Source organism: Anser brachyrhynchus, assembly GCF_964034855.1.
Source record: "Anser brachyrhynchus genome assembly, chromosome: Z".
In the NCBI taxonomy this organism is placed as follows: domain Eukaryota; kingdom Metazoa; phylum Chordata; class Aves; order Anseriformes; family Anatidae; genus Anser; species Anser brachyrhynchus.
The window spans coordinates 15,209,982-15,227,857 of NC_137697.1; the positions used below are offsets into that span (position 1 = coordinate 15,209,982).

At 41.5% G+C, this 17,876-nt stretch overlaps 1 long non-coding RNA gene across 1 annotated transcript in view; it reads left to right on the forward strand.

The window, feature by feature from the left end:
* Positions 1–15,291, forward strand: part of LOC308185813 — a 50,044-nt gene extending 34,753 nt beyond the window's left edge. Inside the window, exons 3-4 of the long non-coding RNA XR_013943763.1 lie at positions 9,415–9,583; positions 11,874–15,291. This is a non-coding gene — a long non-coding RNA (uncharacterized lncRNA). The remainder of the gene's footprint in view (positions 1–9,414; positions 9,584–11,873) is intronic.
* The last annotated feature ends 2,585 nt before the right edge of the window (positions 15,292–17,876 follow it).

Here is a 17,876-nt window from a genome sequence, read left to right on the forward strand (position 1 = left end):
TGGATATTTTAATGTGAACTTTGTATTTGCAAATGCACGTGAAATAGAAAAGTACTGTGTGAAAAATAATGTAGCTAGCATATAAAATAACTGGAAATTACTATTCATGTTCAAACAAAATGGAAAGACAGATCCCATATAATCCAAACAAAAGATAAATTACATTGGTTTTAAGTAAGAATTCAAAGTCTTGGTGGCTTTCTAGAAAACAGAAACATCTCGGTACCATGACAGATCAGGTTTGCTTTTAAAACTGTTGATTTTTGACAAGGTCAGTGGGTTGATACAAGTTTTTCAAGCATCAGAGTGGCTGGAGCGAAAATGTTTGAGATCTGACCGTGAGTCTGGCTATCTTTATGTGACTTCTCTTGAGCATTTTGTCTGTGTTTTAGCTGAAATGTTAACACTACTTTCAGAAAAGACATCTTATTTATTTCAAATCCAACAGCAGATCAGAAAAATATATTTCAAAATAGGTATGGTAATATAAAGCAAATCAGTGATAGTTCACTGCAATCGCTTGTACTGTTCATATAACTTCACAACGGATTTAACCAGCTCTTGTTGTGGGAGAAGAATTCGCAGGGAGCTTTGTGCTGTTTTGTGGGAAAGGAATTCGCAGGTGGCTTTGCGCTGTTTCACACGTCCCTGAGTTAGAGATAATGAGGAAAACAGCGCTAGAACCAAAAACTTGAGCAAGGACGAGATAAAGTAAATTGGCTACAGTGTTAAAGATGAGTTTTGGGCAGTAGCCAATTGCTGGCTGGCTCAAGGTGCGTGTCTGAGGGTCTCTAACCAATTTTAAGACAGATTCGGACAGCGTGTGGGGCTACGGGGAAAGTATATGTAGTGGTGAAAAATGGCAATAAAGGTCCTGCTGTTCAAGAGCCATCAGGAGTCCGTGTCGTGCGTGCCTTCATCTTGTGATGCTTTGGAGTCTCATTTCATGTAGCTAAACTTGTATTTGGAGGCCTTTAACTTTACAAAGTGTGCAGAAAAGACAGAGATGCTGTTTGACATGTCCCACAAGCAGCTTTGGGCAGCAGGACATTGTTTCTAGAAGGTGTGTTATTCTTGAAAACTTCTGTAACACCATGATCTGAAAGGTGTTTCTGGGGAAGGGCTGTTCTAGTCCTGTTACAGAATCACAGACTCATGGGAATGGTTCAAGTTGGCGGAGACCTCTGACAGCCATCTGATCCAACCCCCTGCCCAAGCAGGGACACTTAAACCATGTCCAGACAGCTTTTGAGGATGCTCCATCACACACTCAGTTGAGAAATGCTTCCTTCAGACAGAACATTTTGTGTTCCAGTTTGTGTCCATTGCCTCTTGTCTTGGCACTACGTAATGGTCTTCATAAGGCATGTCAGTCCAATAGCTTGTGAATTATTCTTCAGTGACAAGACCTGCATGTTAAAAAGACATTTTAAAGACATGCTCCTGCGTGGGCTCCTCTCCACGGGCTGCAGCTCCGGCCCGGGGCCTGCTCCTGCGGGGGCTCTCCATGGGCCGCAGCCTCCTCCAGGCCACATCCACCTGCTCCACCGGGGGCTCCTCCACGGGCTGCAGCGTGGAGATCTGCTCCGTGTGGGACCCGTGGGCTGCAGGGGGACAGCCTGCTCCACCAGGGGCCTCTCCACAGGCCGCAGGGGAACTGCTGCTGCCTGCCTGGAGCACCTCCTGCCCTCCTGCTGCACTCACCTGGGGGTCTGCGGGGCTGCTTCTCACTCCAGTCTCCCAGCTGCTGTTTTTTACCTTTCTTCAATCGCTCTCTCAGAGGCCCAACCAGTGTCACTCAGTGGCTCAGCTCTGGCCAGCAGCAGGTCCGTTTTGGAGCCAGCTGGAGCTGGCTCTGCTCTGACATGCGGCAGCTGCTGGGCTCTGCTTACAGAGGCCAACCCTGCAGCCCCCCACTACCGAAACCTTGCCATGTAAACTCAATACAGAGCTCAGTCACTCATTTCTTCTTTACTGGGGCCTTCACCAGGATATTGGTGCTTTATACCATTCTAACATACTTACAGCTCTCTACATCTATCAGTGGCAGCACAATGCTACCTGCTCTTGACAGCATGCTCACAGCACAGTTGGGACCATAGTATGGCCCTGTGTTTGGGCGCAGATGTGCGGCAATGAACTCGCTACGCAAATGGGTAGCCTGGTGCAGGGTTCCTTTGGGGATTAATGTGCAACCAGGCTGGACAGCCTTTGCATGAACAGAATGGGGAAAAGAAACATGAATCTCCTTTTCAGCCATTTTCCGCTGCCTTCAGCTCCAGCCACTTGTGGACCAGCACTTTGAGTGGCAGCTGAGCCTGCCAGTGGCATGGGTGCCTGTGTCCCACCTGCCTGGTGTTAGCAGGAGAAAAAGCCAAGAAGGCTGAAAACAGTAGTTATTCGGCAGTGTGTTTACACGCAGGCGTACAGCTAATATGCAGCTTGATGTACCAAAGTGTTCCGGTGTGGTTTTGGTGTCCTTTCTACACGTGGCAGTGCTTGACTGTTCATCTCATACAGCCCCTTGCTCTTGAGCTTTGTGGCTACCCTGGCCCTAAAGCTGCGCCGGAGATGGTGGGCCAGAGAGGAGGACTGTCAGCATGTGGACCTTCCTGTGCAGCACAGACACGCATGAGGATCTCATCAATGACAAACAAACAAACAAACAAACAAACTACAACAACAAAAAAAAAAACGAGCAGGCAGGTTCATACCCAGCCCTAGAGTTGCTGATTAATTCAGATAAATCCCTACTCTTCAAAGCTGTTATGTTTCTCCATGCAGCTGCTGAACCCAAAGTATTTTTTAATGGTTGGACTTGATGATCTTAGAGGTCTTTTCCAACCTAAATGATTGCACAATTGCATAATTCTATTTACCTGTTTTTAAAAGACAAAAGATGAGAATCCACAGAATACACACAGAAGTAGTGCTTAGTTGTGATGATGATGAGATGATTGCTCTGTGCACTTCTACCTGTTCTTACATATTTAAAAGAACCTGTCTAGAGACTTTTGTCTCCAAAGTGCTGTGTAGGTTTTACACTGCACTTCTGTCAGGTTGATACATGAATTCTACAGGTGGGGAAAATGAGACACAAGGCAAATTTCACATTCACCTGAACAAAACCAATGCTGTAACAAAGCTTTCTCGAGTAAGCAGCGATTTGTACCTTTCTCCTGTGGACAAGAGCTCCATTCCTGCACCAGGACCCTCTTCAGCAATGCATGGAAAATGTGAGATGCCTTTTCCCTGTAACACCCTGGGAAACAATGGGTACTTCCAGCAATGAGAGGAAGCTGTCCTGTCTGGAAAAAAAAAAAAGAAAAGAAAAAAAAAAGTGTATGCTGGAAGAAAAGGAAATCAGGGGCTGTATTTGTGCTGGTGGACGTGAGCTTCTCTGCCCATGGTGCTCCACGGGTGGGATCTGGGAGATACTTTGCTAGGGTACAGCCTGCTTGTCCCCACATGGTGTGTGGCTAGGTCTTGGCTGTCCTCCAGATCACCACTGAAGCCACTTGTGCTTGCCTGTGCAGGCGGGTGTTCCCAGAAAATCCTGGGGTTTGTTGCTAAGTCTGCTTTTCAGCTTTGTGATATTTTCTGTCCTGTAATTGAAAGTGTGATTGCAGCGTGTGCAGTTGTACGTGAGCTTGCTTTAATTTAACTAACCTGGATATTAATAGCTACAAAATTGTACTCTGAGCTATAGACATCCTCAAGGGAACCTGACAGATTACACAGTACTGAAATGTATGTAGGTGTGTGTCTTTGCTGCTAACTCCACTGATGATAGCTTAAGTGTAGCTATGAGTGCTGCAATTGTGTCTCCAGCTGGGGAATAAGCATTGCCTTAGTCTGATCAGGGTTTTTTACTGTTAACAGTAATGCATAGGTTATCCTTATTTCTTAAGTGAGGTATAGTAGATTTATTATATACATGGTTTTATAGAGCAGTCAGGAGCTCAGGCTAATAGAATCACAGAATGGCTTGGGTTGGAAGGGACCCTTAAAGATCATCTAGTCCAGCCCCTCTGCCATGAGAGATTACCAGAAGCAAAACTGTAAACTATAGGCATTTCAATGTCCTTGCCCATACTATTTGCATCTTGATAGTTGAGACTTTGGAATCTGATACACAGCTCTCTGACTTCATGGAAGAGAGCAGAGGACAGGCATGTTGTGCTACTGATGACCAGTGATAATGTGGGGACACTGGTGTGAGAAAATGTGTTTTGTTTCTAATGTTTTCATGCACTGGGTATATGACATTGCTGTTTTCGAGAGGGGCTTAGAGGTACAAATGCTTGCCTGTGATTTGCCAGGATGGAACAGACTCACTTTATGAGGCAAGCAGGCATTACTTGCAAATGCATGGTGTTGCAAGAAGTACAAAAGTACTCTTAAATTATATACAGCATTTATATTTGGACTTGTACCTCTAGTAAGAAGAGACTGATCCCTTGATTTAAAAGATTGGCTGTAATTTACTCCTTATCTGTGTCTTCAAGGTTGAACTTCACTTTGCTCATCCCACTCCTGTTTTTGCCTTTTTGGAAGTTAAGTGTGATAGCCAAGTAAGAAAAAGCAATGGTCCGGATATTCTGAACCATCTGTTCCTCCTTTCTAACACAGCATTTTTTTTTCACAGTTTTTAGAATTATTACTCCTGATATATTTGTCCAATACTAAATTTCTAGTACACAGACAGGAAGAAAAAGTAAATGAGAAATCTAAAGTTCTTGTAGGTGTCAAAGATCATGCATAAAGAAGTATTTCTGAGCCCAGATGTACATCATAGAATCACAGAATATTCTGAGTTGGAAGGAGCTCATATGGATCAGTAGGTCCAACTCCTGGCTCCACACAGAACCACCCAAAAATCAGACCGTATGTCTGAGAGCCTTGTCTAAACACTTCTGGGACTCCAGCAGGCTATATACTGTAAACACTGCCCTGGGGAGCCTTTCCCAGTGCCCAACCATGCTCTGGGTGAAGACCCTTTTCCTACCAACCAGCCTAACCCTCCCCTGTCCCAGCTCCATGCTGTTCCCTCGGGTCCTGTCGCTGTCCCCAGAGAGCAGAGCTCAGCGCCTGCCCCTCTGCTCTTGCCCTAAAATATAGCTTGCTCTACTCAAGTAGTGCCTGGATGCTGGCTTGACCTAACCCCTTACTATTACTATTTACTATAACAGCCTTCATTCCTATGTTTTCAAGCTAAGCAATTTGTTAAAGCTGTCATCATTTTTGAGTAAAAGTATCATGCTTGGTGTATTTGTGTGACAAACTATGGGATAATTTACTTAAATAGGAAAGAGTTGACAGGTAAACTTTTGTAGCAAATGAGAGACATTATTCCATGAATGAGAGAGGTATTCAGCAGAAACATGTTACATCAATGCTCCCTATTGCTAAAGGCACTCATCCCCTCCTGCGAAAGGAACCACCAACCCTTCCTGCTTTATTTTCTTGAATTTTTATATAAATGGAAAAGGAAACCTCTAAGTGATCAACTCTTCCCTGTGGAATACAATTTGCTGTGCTTTCCTCTGGAAGGACTAGGAGGAGGTGAGCCGGGGCAGAGCAACAGTCACAGTCATGAGTGAGCTGATGGAGAACACAATCCAGATTTCTGTTCAGAGCACATGAATATGGAAATAAGATGTAATGAATGAAGCAGAGTGTTTGCATGGTCTGTGAAATACTGCAGCAACAGGACCCTTTTTTATTCACATTGAGTTACTCTACTGGTAAAACTTAGGGCAAAAAATTTAAGCTAAGTGCCCAGGGTAGTTTTCCAAAATGAGTATACATGATACTACTAATTAGATAAATCAAAATATATGTATGTGGACTTAAAAGTGACCATTTTTTTTTTGTAATATTTGCTGGAGTCAGTTGTTTCTTTAATGTGTTTTCCTCTTCCATCTCCATCTGATGCCATCTGTTGCCTGTTTTATGTGTGTTTGATTTTTGAACCACTTCAGGCTGTTCTACATATGCAGAATAATAGAGCAAAAAAAAGTTATTGCCTTTTACTGTTGGTAAAATTATTCTCTGTCAGTAATATTCCATTTTCTCAGTCAAATCCAGTCCTTCTACTAGAGTCAAGAGGGTTGTGGAGCAGGAAGCCTTGCAAGTGTCTTCCTCTTGGTAAGTAGCACTTGGAGCCTCAATAACGGTTCCAATTAAAGGAAAAAAAATGAACTGTGCTTTCCTTTTATGCCACATAAGTAACTCTTTCTAGTATAATATTTTACAAAGAGAGGGCCATGTGCTAGGATAACCTTAACATTTAGAGTGCACATGCTGTAGATAGATTAAAGATGATGGGAGATGATCTTCTCATTCAGTGTAATTGCAAATTGTGGAAACGCTACACTACAAATCCCTACTTTTTTTTTCTTTTCCTTTTTTTCTTTTTTCTTTTTACTTTTTTTTCTTTTTTTCTTTTTTTTTTCCTTTTCTTTTACTTGCCAGACAGAATGAAATATTTTATTTCTATCATAGCAAAACAACATTGTATGCTGTTTCCTTGTGTAAAAAGTATGAGCATACCAAATTAACAGACTAACATTTTATGTCATTGTTTTCATAAGGAAAACAGAACAGTTGCAAGTTTTTTGAAGAGAAAAGATTACTGTCACTTCTACTATCTTAGTGCATTAACATCATTTTTTGGAGACTCTTATGTGAACAATTACTTTTAAATTTATTGCAAATTTTATCAATTTTCTTCATTAGCTTCTGTTTTTCTAAAACATCCTGAGGTGACTCTTCAACTCTTCAGTTTTAGGTCTTCACTTAATACTACCCGTTTTCTTTCAAGTCGCCTCATCCCCTTTAAATTCTAATTACTGCAGTTTTCTGTGTACCTCTCCTTGGACTCTTGCTCTTCATTATAAATATTAATGTCTCATTGAATTGCAACTAAAAACTGAAATTTCTTCAGAGAATGATGAAAAACTTGAGAAAGAAAGGGGTCAGGTGTTTGTAAAATCCTTCCCTTAGCTTCCTGTTTTGTGGATAGAGAACAACACTGGGTTTTGCTGGAGCTTTAAGCTAAGCTGATGACTTAACTCTCTGCTCTGGACAGTAACAAGGGGATTCTGCTGTAAAGGTCTCCTTCATGCTCCTGCATGCTTCACTGCTCCTGCAGTGATGGCAGGCTTGCAGAAGGTCAAAATGGCCAAACAAAAAACCCCATAGCCAGCTAGCAGGCTCGGATTAGAGGTTAATGACTATGTCTGGAAAACACAGTTATGCCCAGAAATGGTCATTCTGGGGTCTAGGTAGCCACATGTTCAATTGACAGAGAGTGTTGGTCTCCATGTGAGTGTGCCCTCACATGTGGTGTGTGGATGCCCAATGGGCTGTATCCTTGTCACGGCCAAGTGAAATATGGGACTGGTGTCCCTGTGTTACTGACATGAAATCAGTAAGGTTAGGCAAAAGTGCCTTTCCCAAAGCCTTGAGCTGTGGCCACCTGGATTTCAGTGTGGTGAATTGTGAGTTGTCATTGTCCCTCCAATGCCAGGCTGAATGGCATGAAGGAATAGGAAATACTTGCCTTTCCCCACAGCCCTGATGTCGGAATTATGCATGGAGAGCAGGCAGAGAAGCCTACGATGTGACTTAGAGCTGCCAATGCATCACATAGGGGGATCTTAGCTAGGAAGCATAAACAGACACAAAACTGGAAGAAGAGATGAATGTGGGATTCCTTGCTAAGGAAATCTTCTGAGATCATTGCAGAGGAGGAACCATGTCATTCTCACATGCAGTTTCTTCCACTTTAAGTAAAATGAGTAATTTTTCTTCTTTGGAAGACTTTACTTCTTTTGAAATACATGACATCTCCACAACTTTTTTTTTTTTTTTCTCATAAATGAGTCTCTGTGAAGGGGTCTCTGGTGAAGTAAATGCAGCCTGATACTGTCACACAAAAAATCCCAGAGCCACACATTGACTATTGCTGGGGTAATTCATTTGCCTCGAAGAGGACTGAGAGAGAGACAGAGAGAGAGAGGGAGAGAAAGGCAGAAAAATTACTGTATATTTTGGTTTTCATTATTTTTCTTCAAACTCAGCGTAAGGGGAAAACCCAGCAACAACCTTTTTTTCTTTGTATTCTTGCCCATGTTACTTTCAGTTATTTATTCTTTGTTTTGAACAAGAAACAAACAAACAGTCAAAATTAAGCTGTTATTGCATCAAAGGCCTGGCTAGTTGACAATTTATTTATTAATAAGCTGTATTTATTTTAATTATGATCCAAATCCTAACTGTCTATGCCACATTGCTAATTACTATTCTGGTTTATAGCTGCGGTAAATTTCACAAAGGAATTTTAATTAAAAAGATGTTTGAACAGTGAGTAGGTTTGTTTGCTTGTTATTTCAGATAACTAATACTGCACTGTGGTCTGATGATGTTTATTGGACTATTATTTGTGAAAGATGGTCCCACTGGAACTTCGGGGTTTCAGATCTTCAGGTGCAAATTCAGGATTATAAAAGTCCTTCACACTAAGAACTGCAAGATGACAGTGGTAGCAATATGAATGTTTATGCTGGTGTGTATGATGAAGTATTCCTGGTCATTCAAGACTTGGCATGGTTATGAGATACAAGATGCTTTGTATTTTACTTACAAATCTTTTTATGAAATAAGGGAACCAGTCAGCTAGTTACTGCTGTATGAAAAATTTAAAAAATGTAAAAGAGCCACATTTCATATGAATGTAGATAAAGCAATTCACTAAACAGTAGATGATGACACATAGCTGCAAACTGTAACCAGCAAAAGCAAGATAAACTTTCTGCAGAAGGCATGGAACAAGGCATGGAACAAGGAAGAAAGTCAGGGTAATTTTGCTTTTTCTGACTTCTCTGTTTCTTCTTCCCATAGACATACAGAATAGCTGTGGAGGGTTCTTTAGGCCTATATCTCTAAACATCTTATGTTGACTTGTTTTACCAAAGATATAGATGATGAACAGCCATCAAAGATTATGAAAAAGAGTAATCAGATTATTGCCCATGAACAAAACTTCAGAATTAGAATGAATGTTCCAAGCGTTTCTTCAGTGGTGGGCTTGTTAATTCCTTGCTTGGGAGTAAATTTGCACTTTCCCACCTAAGTAGAGAGACAATCAAGAGCGAGGAAACAAAAATGAACTTTACACACAAACATTCCATGTGTTTTGCTCTTAATTGAAGCTAAATGCTCTCTGGGAAATACCATATCCTCTTAAATGGTAACTATATTGGATGTTACCCATAAAATAGTCTTTTCTTTGCATTGTAATATCCCACATAGAAACAACTAATGCAGTGAGGAGAATTAAACAGTCTAGAACTACTCATTATTCCAGTATTCACTAATGATTTCTATTTCTCCCTCTCTCATCTTCAGGGGTGTTCCTGCTCTGCCTTCCACAGAAGGCTGCAAGCTCTTCCAGGACAGTTCAAATGCACCTTGCTCAGCAGGCTGGTCTGGTCTGGTCACCCATCTGTGGCTGGGATCACTCCCATCTGTGGAACAACTGTCCACATCCTCCTGTGAATGAGTTGGTATGTGACTGGTGAGTTGGTGCTGTGGATACAAGGAAATGTCTTTTTGATACCCATGCAGTATGGCTCTCAGACTGGCTGCAGTCTTGCAGCACTGTTCTTCAGCAGGTTTGATCACCCAGCATCTATGTTCATCAGCCCTGGCACAGGGAATAGTGCCAGAATTGTAAATAAAATTATATTATTTACAAGAATCCTAGAAAACTGTTTTGTCCAGCTGAGCTTCGTGTGTGTAGGCCACTTTGGTCTTGGTGGAGTAGTAGTTAGATGGCTCCAAGAGCCTGCACACTCAGACAGAGCATTAGGGACCTGGTATCAATCCTGGACCACCCCATCGTTTTTTTGCATAACCTAGGGCAGGTCATGGTCTCTTTGTGCCGTGCACTGCTCTTTTCGGAAGTGCTGCAAATTGTCCATGCTGATACATACCTTGGCTCATATGAGGTATTAGATTTGCTGACCTGTTTGCTGAGACTGGCATTGTTTCCTGCATTTTTGTGATGTACACTAAAATCAATGCAACCAGTTCTCCTGTGGGGCCTCCAGGGATTGCTGCCCTCTTTTAATGCTCCTGTCAACAGCATGGGTTGCAGACTTTGGCAAAATATCTCAAACAGGTATTTTAGAGTGTTTTAATGGACAGTTCAGGAAGAAAGTTTTCTTTTCCACTTCATTTTCTAAACCAAGAGGAAAGCAAGTTAACTTGATCACAGCTATTCATGTAAGAAAATACCTACATTAGTAAAACAAACACATTAAAAATGTATGTAATTATAGGTTAAGATGATGCCAGTTTTGCAGTTTCAGGCTTCTTGGATGTTGATGCCTTTGTCTGTAAAAGAAGACGGAATAGTTTTTCTGAACTAAAACTTTCTTTCCCACATATGGTTAAAGTTGGAGACGTCTGAAGTGCTTCAAAATTGTTGGTACTGGCCTCTCTGAAATACCAGGAGATAAAAAAGAAAAGCTGCATGAATTGTACAGTGCTGCAAATTAAAGAAGATAGAGTGGGCAAAATGTAGAGTTTCCCTTTGATCCTTTGATTTCAACATATTCATTAACTTTTTTTTTTTTTTTTGGGTTGGTGGGGAGGAGGAGGGCTGGGGGAGAGGACAGGAAAGAGGAATGAGAAATTCTTTAAGCAATTGTAAGGTTCTCCAAAGTCTTTAAACTAGGCTTGCTCTATTTGAACCTTTTTCTTGGGCTGAAAGAAGAGCTGGATGCTATGAGGAAATTGCACAGCTTTATCTTTTTGGGGAAAAAGGGTGGTATGTTGAGAACTAGGGGAAATTCTCAAATAAGAGAGGAGATGCTTTCCATAGCTTACCTAAAACAAAGAAGCATAGTGAGTAGATTTACCCCTAGTATTTCTTTTTACTAGAACTGGAAATTATCAGTTTTTTTGAGGGACCTCTGTTGCCAGTTTATCCTCAGGGCACTCAAGACACTTTTACAGCAACAGTTCATAAAATGTTGCAAGAAAATACTGTACTGGTGCAATCCACTGTTCCTTTGTGATCTCTCCTGCAAGCTTGTTTGTTTTATTATTACTATTATTTATTATTTATTATTTATTTCCTTTAAGGCTGTCTTCCTAGATGACTCTAATGGAGTAAGTTTTTATGGTTTCCTGGGCTGGAGGCAGGCTGCACACCATTTCACAACAAATAATGAGCCTTACCAGTTGCAAAACAGATCCATAGAGGATGTGTAAATGATGACCCTTCTCAGAGCACCCGAGGACAAGTTTTTGAATTTCTCTTTTTCTTTGACATCACTGTATTTACCGTCATTGAACGAGACATTTTTCATTTGAACTGATTTCGGAAGGTAGTGACCCTCCCTAAAGTCCCAGTCCACTACTAAAATATGTAAGTTTGGTGTTACACAGAGAGGAAAACCATGTTGAACTGGAGATGATATAGAGAAAATGAATATTACACCTAATACATCCATAGTGGAGAGGGTAGATGTGTGGAAGGAGAAAATCTGCAGTGCAGCTTACCTCTACAAGTTATCTGTCAATCTGGTTGGAAAAAAACAGGAAGTGTATGGTCAGTCTTCACCGTTCTAACAGAATACATACATATATATATATATATATATATATATATATAACACGTATGGCTGGATGTACGCTTTTGTCTTGGTTTTAATATTGATTAACAATATGCTATAAGTCAGAGGAACTTTTATGGATCTAGTTCATTTGTTTGTAGATTACAGTGGAATGTGTCAGTCTTGTTATGTTAGGAGGTAAAATATCTTATAAACTTAAGTTTTTTTTTTTTTTTTTTAAAGGTAACCTTCCTAGATGTCTGGTTAAGAAACGTGTTTTCATCTGTGATCTATGGTGCAGCAAGGAAAAAACAAATGGTCTCACATCTAAGGAACGGTGAAACCCTCTGACCATAACAGTAATGTAACTGGTTTTCAAAAATTCGGGAAAACTAATAATATTTTTGATTAAAACACATAGTGTTAAAGAAAGAGCTTCTTTCTTATAAAGAAACAAAACAAAACAACAACAACAAACAACAACAACTAATAATTTGGTCAGTGATCTAGTGGATTTCGTCTGGCATTGGAAATCCTGTGAGGCTGCTGTGATGAGGTAGCAGTAGCACTAGAGGTGAACGATGGTCCATGATGTTCTTAAAGCAAGCTGGAACTTCTGGAGAATTTCAAGTGGCAGATGGCCTGTCTTGACCTACTCAGCTTTCTTCTCTGATCTGGCAGGAGCAGTGTGGGAGGGAACCTCTCTTTCTAGCCTTGTTCACTACTCTTCATATGAAACTGACTGCACGTACTGAGAGGCAATTTTCCAAGCTCTGTGGCAGCACCTTTGTCTACTGAGTTTGTGCCTGGTTTAGGAAGGGATTCTTGGTCAGTGAGGGGAAGAATTTTAAAGGCAGGTGGGAACTTTGGCAATCAATTTTCCTGCTGTGTCACCCTGCAATCTCCTGGGGAGACTGTGTGCCTTGGTGTACTCACTACATGTTTTTCCATAGCTTATAAGAACCAAGGCAGGCTGAACAAGTCATAAAAGGACCTGTGGGATAGGTAGTTTGAAGACTTACTGCAGAAACAAATCTGAAAGCAATATATGAGGGTGATGGCAGTGGAGTGAGAGCCAGAAAGTTTTGCCTTTTGTCTTCCTCCTTATATGAAAATAAAGGTTCTGCAAAGGACTGTTGTGTTTGATAAATAGAAATAGATTATAGCAGTCACACTTCTCTTCTGGAAAGAAGGAATTTACATAATAAAAAAAAATATTTTTAAACAAAAATCCTAAAAGCTACCCCTCACCAAGGCTGTTTTTTTTGGTGGAAGCCAAAATTTCCAAGTCCAAAGGAAAAAGCAATACTAATGGGAGCCTTTTGCTTTTACACTAGTTTGAAATCTAGCAAGGGCTATCAGAGACCCCCTCATTCATGCTCAGTGGTCTACGTAAAATGCTCTCTCCATCCACACTTCTTGTTTCAGTGCAGTTTGTTCACCAGTAACACCATGAGGAAAAAGCATCACCATGGCTGGTATTGACTGGCTGCTGTGTTGCCCATCTTATGGGGTGCCCGGGAGCCCGTTTGCCTTTTCAGGGCTGGGGGCAGAGCAGGCAGAGCTGCACTTGCCTTTCCTACCCTGTGGATAAGCAGAGGAATTAATTTCCCAGGCACATCATCTCTTAGCACTAAATATGGTTGCCCATTCCAACCATTTGTTACAGCTCTGGTCAGAAAGAAAGCTTTTGACAGCTTTCAAGTCTGACAAAATAATTATAGCACTAGCAAACTGGTTACATACTGTGCAACTAGTGTTTTGTCTCAATTTAACTTTGAATTTCCTGGTCTTAGTTTTGTGTTACACACATTCAAAGAGGCAGTGTTGCTGTTTTCAGCAACTGCTTAAACATATTAGGGGAATTAAATGTACTCAGCAGAAAAGACAATGTGGAGGGAATTGTATTGGCTTTTGCTGATAGTTTTGGTCATATGATGCCAGCTCTCATCAAATCCATCTGCCTTTTGGACAGAATAATTATTAGGTGTATTCGTTAGAACCCAGCGTCCTAGTAAGTTAATGGATTCAGTATCTTGGTATTATACTTTAGAGTTTGTCTCTTATTAGCTGTGCATTTTAACCTGTTGAATGTATTGAATTTTGTTGATAAAACCCATTCAGCTAGCTGCTGAAGCTTTGCTATTGATTGCATTACGTTAATCATACGATTTCCCTGTAGCAGTCTTTGGATAAACAAATCCAGAATGCCTTAAAAGAATTCTGGGTCTTTTTATTTTTTTGGAAGCAAAATCAGTCAAACATGGAAGGTTTCTGTCAAACTCAGAGACAATTTGTTCTCTTGTTGGAACTGGGCTTGTTTATTGTCCAAACCTTAGTCATGTTCTCAAAATCAGTTTCTCTTATCGTGGAACATGCTGGGGTTAATCATCTCATGTTAAGAGATAGCATGAGTCAGATGAGAACTTGAAATAACTACTGGACCATGCAAAACTGTACAATCATTTCTCTGAAAAAAAGAAACACTTCTTGACTGCCTTATGGCAATGCATACAATGTTATACGACTGTAGTTATGTAGGACTTGAGCTCTTCAGATCTCTGAATCAGTCAGAAGGGCCTTGGCTTGTGCCCTATTCTTTACTTTAAGTAAAGAATCTCCGAGTCAGAAATTTTGTGGACATGAAGATTCTGTTCTGTAGCAGACTTGTTAACAAGCCTGTATGCCTGATTCCACTCCCATTGGACTAAGCTTTGTTAAATAAATGAATGAACACTTACAACAGCTGAGAATATATCACAACATGCCTGTTTCCTTGAGTTGATGACTGCAGTGAGAATCATTCTAGATAATGTCATTATACTAGTCATTGCCATCTCTTACAAAAAGTTGATATTTATTGTTCCTTATTTCCGAGTTCTGTAATTTTTTTAATGAGCCTTGGGGAATTACTGAAGTAAATTGGATCACACTTTGTAGGATGGTATTTGCATACTCAGTGAAAATCGATGCAAGTGAATATCTATTTTCATAAGAAACCTGGACCAGGTGCACAGTGAAACTTTTCCTCAAAGCAACATACTGAAAATTGCTAAAAAAAAAATGGTTCCTGTTTTTTTTTTGTTTGTTTGTTTGCTTTTTTTGTTTTGTCTTTATAAGGCATGTACCTTGCCAGTGCTTTTCAGTGTGCTCTGTCATTTATCAAAGTAGGACCTCCTTGGCTGTATAGTGCTGATCATTGTGGCTGTGATAGCAAGGACAGTGAACAATCCAGGACACGCTGCTCTCTGTTGATCATTACCGTATGTGGGTCAAAGCCCTTGATTTATCTTTTTTTTTTTTTTTTTAAATTTTATGTTGTCTGAGTTCATTCATGCTTGATTACCCTTCTTGGTTTTGACCTATAGCCCTGAAAAATGTCAATAAAAAGAAAAAGAAAAAACCCTCAAGCAGATCACCAATAGACAACAAATCATTAATAAAGTGCAATCTTCTTTTTTTAAAAAAGAGAAAAATCTATGGGAAGCCAAGTCTGCCTGCATGACCTTGGGCAATTATCAGTCCATCTTGCTTGAGGAGCTGTCACCTGTATTTCTTTCACTCCCAACAGGCACTAGGCTGCAAGCTGAACTGGTTCAGAGGCGCTTTCCATCATGTGTGGATTTACCCCTCCTTTTAGAAAATATTCCAGCCCCTCTGTGTTGAGATGGCCTCTTGCCTCCTGGGTGGGCAGAGCATCTGAGGGTGCCTTGGGCTGCTCTGGGAGCCTCTCTGTTCTGAGCCTGGGCTGTGTGTGTGTTAGGGGAAGGGGAGTGACCCAGGGCACAGCTTTCACATAGGATTCAAATTCCTGTCTTTTAGTGAAAAAAAATGAGGTTTTGCATGTGAGCAGCCAGCCCCCTGCAGCTCCAAGGGCTGCTGCTTCAGGCGCCTCGCCTCCTCTCTGCCTGGGGAAGCTCAGGGGGAAATGTGTTCAACTGATCTTGGTAGTGCATGTGTGCACGTGTGTGTGTGCATGTAGTCCTCAGCCATCACGTGTGTGTGTCCTCACCTCCCAGCCATGCTGGCTGCCTGTGCTTTCTCCCTTCATGTGCTCTCTACTTTTTTGGAGGTTACACTGCCCTGCTGCGATGTGGTATTTTACAGAGAGGAGAGCTGGTTTTGAAGGGGCCAGTTAGCTGGCTGAAGCCAGTCAAATGTACTAGCATGATGCTTTAGAGCTAATTTAGCTTTCTTTTAATACCAGAGCTCTATCAGAGCTTGCCTGGATATTTTTGCACAGTGATGCTTTCTGCTGAGTGGACTTTGCTCTGATAGATGCAAGGGGATTTCACTGAAGAAGAACAAGAAATGCTTCTCCCTGCAGGACTATGACTGTGCAAAGGAGAAGAATATGAACCAAACCTGGAAATTTAAGCATGCTTCAGCTCTGTGTTTGATATGGGTCCATCTGGCATGAGGGCAGCAGGTGCTGCCATCCCTTGGATGCCCCTGTGGGTATCAGCTCTGCAGCATGAGCCTCAGGTAAAACCACATGGTGCACCATGCCATGTGTAACACATTTGTGGTCTGAGAGCACCAGAAGCTACCTGTTGGCCTTCACTATCTCCCCCTTTGTTTCCAAGAACTTGTGGCCATCTCCACCTGCTCTGGGAAGCAGGGTATGGTCCTGTCTGCATGCCCAGGTATACCCCTTTGCCAAACTGCTTGCCCCTCACAGCAAATCCTTTGTGAACGTGGAGGGTCACTGTTCAGCTCTTCGTAGGAGTGTTGAGGGAAGGAAGACTGTCACTGGGGTGGGAGTGTGTCCACTATGTGCTAACTCGGAACACTGAGTGGGGTGTGTGTACACGTGTGAAATTCAGAGTGCTGGAAAAAGTAACCCTGTGCTGCGCCTAGTTTTCAAAGATAAAGTTTTGTGATTATATTTGGTTGAATTACAACTAAGCTCATCTGAAAAGCCTTACACCCCAGTACTGGCAGGAGAACTTCTGGGACTGAGCTGAAAACTCATCTTTGCCCCTTGGTCATCTCAGCCAAAAAAGGAGTAAGGCCTGAGGGCGGATGACAGCTCCACCTTAGAGAGTGATACCTCTTTGCTGGAACAGTAATGAAATCTCAGCTTGATGAGTTTTACACTGGACAGAAGGGGACTCCTCAGCTGCTCAGTGCTTCTAGAAGCTCTGCTTTGCCCTTCCTAAGGGGCCAGTATTATTATCTCATATCTGTTTGACTGTGTCCACCTCTTTGTGTCTAGAATAGAAGAATATTGTCTGGGAGGGAGAGCTGCAGGCAAGCTGTCTTTGCATGGCACCGACTTCCAACAGACAAATGCAGTCAGGAGACACTCCCGCTCCTCTTTGCTGGAGGGTGACACTCAATGAATTAATGATTTGGTGAGATTATGTAATATCTACCACATTATTTGATGGAGAAAGCTGAAATTTTATTCCAGTGCACAGTCCCTTTTTGTAAGGTTGTGACACTGAAATAGTTGGCTTTACACCTGTCTCCTCCCTGCTCCACAGACATAAGCTACCTTTACTTTATAAGGTGAGCAGCTCAATACCTACCTAGTAAACCTGTGATAGATTGCTCTCCGATTGTACTCATGTTTGCAGTCTTCTACATCTATTTCAGATATTAAAGAGAGCTTGTCTACTCTTTGAGCTGTACAACCTAGGCCAGTAACAGATATTACCACTACTGTAATGCTTTACTGAGAGCTGCATTTCTCTGAATTCCACTGTGGCTGTACCTTTTTATCTCTTCTTTCTTATCACAGCTAAAGTAAGGCCTTCCTTTGACTAAGGTGCATCAAAAACTGAAGGAAATGAGTCAAACACAACCTTCTGCAAACCACTTAACTCTCTTGGCAGCTTGAAATGACGGGGTTGCAACTCCTTCAGGTCTTGTGCTCAGTGCTTTGTATGTCTGCATTGACAGTTGGAAGGATCATTACAATCCTTGAAAGTGCTTTTTGTTTGTTTTTAGAAAAATCCTTTGCAACTGAAGTGACTTTGGTCTGATATATGACTTGCTACTTGCTGCCCTGCCATGATTTGCAGGGCCTTAGTGGGGTTTTCTGAGGGCTGGGTAGTGAAATGTAGAATAGATAAGATAGCTTTTTGTGTGTGTATAGATGTATTTAATCACAAAGAAGGAAGAAAAAGGTGACAGAGAAGAGAGTTTTTCATTCTTTCCAGTATGTGTCTCCCCATAGTATGCATCCTGTCTGGCACTAGAGAAGAACAGCAAAGGTGACAACTGCTTTAGGACCTCGGC